Consider the following 5,617-nt stretch of genomic DNA (forward strand, 5'->3'; position numbering starts at 1 on the left):
TACCTCAGTATTTTTTTAGGTACTTATTTTAAAAGTTGAAATCATTCCATGTTCTAAATAAGACATGATAAATATTGTAAGAGATAATTTCTCCCGTATCTACTTTACAAATTCTCCCAACTTCTAATTAAATATTTAGAGCTTTATATAATACTAAAGCAAAAAATTACATTATCGTATATAAAGTATATAACATATTTGAATATTTCAAGGAAATTCTACTATTTCATTACTTACGTGGAACATCGAAACTATTGAATCTATCCAATGTTTAATCCTTCATAATCTCAAACTCCTAATGCTCTTTATTATGTATAGTAATTAATAAAGACATGAATATTCCACACCTTATTAAATTGGCCTGAGATATATGTATCTCCTTCAATTACAAACTTTATTCCCTCACAAACCCGCTAGTCTGTAGCGAATAACTTAACACTGAGAACCTGACAAATAATACGTATAGGTATTATTAGAAGAAAATGTGCAGTGTAAGTAATATAAGAAGGTAAAAACATTTTAAGGATATAGTAATATTAAAATTATGAAAGAGGAAAGAAAAATAAAATAATACAGAAATTGACAATCAGTAGGTAAATGTAGGTACAAAATGAATAAAAATTAGAAAGAAAACGTATATGGAATTAATTATTATGGAAGTAAAATAACATGATTAAAGCACTAGTCAAATAAGTAATATTTATTTATTAACACACACAATTTTGTATTGGTATTTATTTATATTTTTCCCTAGCCTCAACTCGAAACATCCTCTATTAATATCCACAGCCAACAGCATACGCATCATTAAAAAATAATTATTTGAGGAGAATCTTTATCAACCTTATTTACAAAAAAAAATATTTTTTTTTCAAATAATATTATAAACGCATTATCTCATTTTGTTATGTCTGACAATTTCTAAGCTCCTCTAAGCCTTAAAACTGTCTCGCATGGTAGATGCAATACGAACTAATGGTCAGAGAGGAGGGAACGCCCCATCGTAAAGAAAGAAATAACAGGAGCTGCTATCGTTATTTAGGAAGCATTATAGAAGTTGGCAGGACTGAACCCAATGGTGGTAATAACTTGCGATGTTTATCAGCTCTCGTATACCTCGGCAGGAGTTGGGCTGATCCATATTCGGTCATGGATGGCTTGATGAAGGGCCATTTGGCCAAATTGGTGATAACTCTCCTTCCAGTCCATTCCATTACTTAAACCGTTATAGCTTGGATGGGAACTTTTTTTTTTAGTTCGCTTTTTGATAACGAGGCATTTTATTTCAGATTTGTAATGAGTGCTGTATAGGAAAGAGGAGCTACACGGTAAAGTGGGTTTGGATATATATATATATATATATATATATATATATATATATACACATATCTTAGATTCAACATTAGTATTCATGTTAGACATCAGTAAATTACGTATTACGTCCTCGCTTCAGTTGTGATACCTCAAAGTCAAAAAAGAAGTTTATACTCTTTTGAAAAAAAAAAAAAAAAAATGGCAGTCTTGAGTTCGACAGAAGTAAAATTCAAGAAAATGAAATAATGCATTAAAATTTATTAATAAGGAAATATTTATATTTTTTTTACCAAAATACCATGACATTTTTTACTTGTTTTATAGTATTATTTAATTATAATTATTAAATAGTTTTTATTTAATTATACAATTTAGTGCAATTATTGTTTCATTATCATTCATCATCATTCGTATTATTAGTAAATGTTGATATGATTGATTTGTGATATCTAACTCGGTGTAGCATCATGATTCAAATTTAAATTATAACTCATTGCAAGTGAGTCAAGCGGAGAACCTTCTCCTTTTTAAATTTAAAATTTTTAGTTTATAATTTAAAATATATAGATTAAGAATATTAGGTTCTCATTTTTTTATTTATAGCAATTGTATATATTTTATGAAGATATTTTTGTTTCTAACATTACGAAATGCTAAATTAAGTGATTGCCAATTCTTTATCCTATATTTTATTTTTTATAAATTAAGATTTTCATAGGAATTGTAACATTTTTTTTTCTTATTTTACTTTTGAAAGTGGTCGAAGTTCCAGATTTTTGTATTTTTTTTTACATTAAGTTTTAAATGCAAGTCCGAACTCTGGCAATATTAGCCAACACTCAGTTAAACTGTATATTTTTGAATCAATTATAATTTAGCGAAGGAAATCAGACACAACTGAAGTGACTAACAAAGATAAATCTGACAGCTGTGAAGAGAATAAACGAAAGACGAAGCGGAGTCAACTGAAGATATCATTTTCAACAAAGGATTCTGTTCCCTCATAAATATGTAATTTAATTTCCATTTAATTTTATTTTTAGTTTTATCCTTCAGGCAAAAGTCAAGCTCTTCTTGCAAGTTTCACCGCATCAGAAAGTCTTAATTAAAGAATGGATCTGAGTGGATTAAATTATTTGTAGTATTTATTATAGTATGAATTATTGCCTGATTCTCATTAGAGACAGACAAAGAGTGGTTAGTCCTATACAATGAAAAAAAAATATGCTATTGTATGTTTTATTAAAAAATGTAAAGTATTTACTCCTGCTTAGTTAGGAATTGGTTGATGTTGCTAAAAAAATCAAGGATTTCATGATGTAAGTGCAAAACCAAAAACCAGGATTAAATTTTTAAGCTTCTAAAACTTTTTTAGTATGTATAAAACTTTCGAGAAAAAGAATATAAACTTTTAATTTGCTATCTCTATGACTAATATGAATTGTTTTAATATCCATTGTATCAGACTAACAAAAAAAAACAATAGATTTTACTGTTATGCTAAAAAACGTGTATATCCTTGTGGAAATACCCCAGATTGACCTGGAAAACTGATTCTTTTATCAAGACCTACGATTCGGTTAAGAATTGTGATAAAAATGCTTCAAAAGCGTTTGAATTAATTGTTTCTATAATATATAACAAATACCATGTACAATTGGTGTTGTAAAAATACTTAAGCAAATGAATAAGAGAAACATTAATTTTATTCATTTGCTTAAGTATTTTTACAACACCAATTGTACATGATATTTGTAAAACGAACAAATCATCTAGTTTTTTATATATGTATATATAGTTGACCGTAAAAATTTATATATAAGATGATGGCCAGGGTTGCGATCAAAAGATAAACAAAAATTGTTTACAACAATTGGTTGAAAACTATTTTTTCTTTCTTATTGATGACAGTCTGAGACGATCTGCTTCAAAAACATTTATAATTTTTTTCTGCCATTTTGTATTTAACTGGCAGATAGATAGTTTATATTGCTTAAAAACTTCATATTGCTTCCTTAAATCACACATTTTTACATCTCCTTTACAGTTTCAAAAATTTGATTTACCTCATATACAGTTCAACAAGTTGCATAACTGATTTCTACAGCCGATTAAATCGCTATTAATTCTTCAAGTTATGGTTACCTCGGTCGTTGTAAGAGTGAAACAATAGCCTGCTGAACATAAATCCTTGTCGAATGCCTATCTCGATGTTGACTCAAAACAAAATTAAATGATATTATAATTAATTATTACAAATAGAGGAGTCATTTATGACGGAGTGATGGGAGGGGGGACTTGTTGATTTATAAGGGAAAACAAACACGACTCGAGGGTCGATGGGTCTATTTGAACAAGCTCCCTTGTTTGAACAGGAAAATTAAGGGGGGTTGGGTGGTCGGTTGTTGTGTGACACACCTAGGGCAGCTCGTCGGTGTCCCCTTTTTATTGTGATTGTTCCCTAAATTGATGTTCTCAATATCGATTTTCGAGCCTCTATGACGTCCTTTTCGAGATGATTAATTATGGCTGATGGATGACAAATATTATTGTTGTATTAGTATATATTATAGTGGTTTGATACTCTGTATAAACAGCAATTAGGAGGTATTAAGCAAAGGCTTAACCGGTGATTGTTATCAATTAACTGTAGGATCGATGTGATCCGTGATTTATATTCTGTAATGATGTTTCTACCAACAGATCGAATTGTGTTGGAGTCATCATAATATGACGGGAAACACCTCAATTATGACTTCCAATTTTCTATGAAAAAAAGCATTTAAGAAAAGTCTTGTTTGTATATATTCGAAAAGGATATGGTTGTGGCTTACATTCTTTATAAAACCAATTATTAAAATCTATTTGTTTCGAAACCAGTTTAAAATGCAACAAAACCAAACATAACAAAATTTGGATTGTTTTAAAATTTCGTTCTGTTGAATTTTAACTCTACCGACAATATATCTCTGCCTTATATCAAGTTGGTTGAAACACGAATCAAAACTATCAACTAAGTGGTGGGACATAAGTAGTATGGTTTCTCCACCTAAATCCAGTCCAAACCTTAAATGGTTAATTAGAAAGATTATTTCTAAAAATTCACTGCAGAGCAAGACGTTGAGAACAATAAAATCAATAGCTCTTTAGTTATTGACTGAGTCTTAAGATCATCGAATATATGTGTGTGTAAAATTATAGGTAAATATTATAATTTATTATTTTATTATTTCTTGATATCACGATTTTTAATATAATTAGAAAGAAAATTATTAAATTATTATTTATTTATATTAATTATTATTTTTAAAAAAAAATTTCATCATCACTTTTATCGGTTTATTTTTCCTCAATTGTTTCCTAAATTATAGGTATTCTCGTTTTTTTTCATATTCAGATAGGGATCTGAACTCACAATAAGTTTTAGAACCATATAAATTAATTTCTACAACTAATATTTGTGCTTATCTAATGAGATACCCAGTCCAAATCATAAAGTTTTAAAAAATACTAAATTGTATCAATGACTGAATTCACTTAAGCAGTAGTATGTAGTTTAATTTAGTTACATTATGTTATTTGATTTATTATTTTTACGTGCAAATTACTTTAAGAAAGATCTCCGTTAACTGATGTGGAGGAGTTACATCTGATAGATGGCCATATCAGCTGATAAAGTGTGGATTACTATACGTCAGTAAAGCAGCATTGAAGTTGCCAGTGTTGTATATCAAGCACCTCTTTTCCTTCTTTTTAACCCAAAACATAAGTGATGACTATATCTGTCTGTCTATCATATATATGTGTGTATATGAATTTTTTTTGTGGGTCTTGAGGATCAGCCAATAACACAACTTTGTAGTAATACATCTTTTGGCGACGTTTCGAGAAAAAAACAACTTCAAGTGAAATTTAAAAGAATTTATCACAGTAGAGAAACATAAGAATCAAGCCATTAATAAAAAATAAGATGTACAAAATTTAAATTAATGCTATTCTAATCTAATAAATACATAAAGACACAATTAACAACATAAAATAGAAACAAACAAAATATGAACAACAGACTGACTACCTATGGTGAAAAAAAAACCTTTACATGTGAGAAAACCTAAACAAACTTTACACTCATTTCAAAACCGATTCAGTTCTTCCCTAAATCTGAAGATGGAGACATCATAATGTGGAATACACTGCAGTTGAGAATTGTAAGTAATGTTTGTATTAATTGTTGTATGATTGTAATATTCATTAGTCTGAGATTGCGCACTATTTATTTTTGTAACAATTATTTGGAGAGAAT

This window comes from Halyomorpha halys, unplaced genomic scaffold (assembly GCF_000696795.3).
Source record: "Halyomorpha halys isolate HHAL.00 unplaced genomic scaffold, Hhal_1.1 Scaffold980.1, whole genome shotgun sequence".
Classification (NCBI taxonomy): Eukaryota; Metazoa; Arthropoda; class Insecta; order Hemiptera; family Pentatomidae; genus Halyomorpha; species Halyomorpha halys.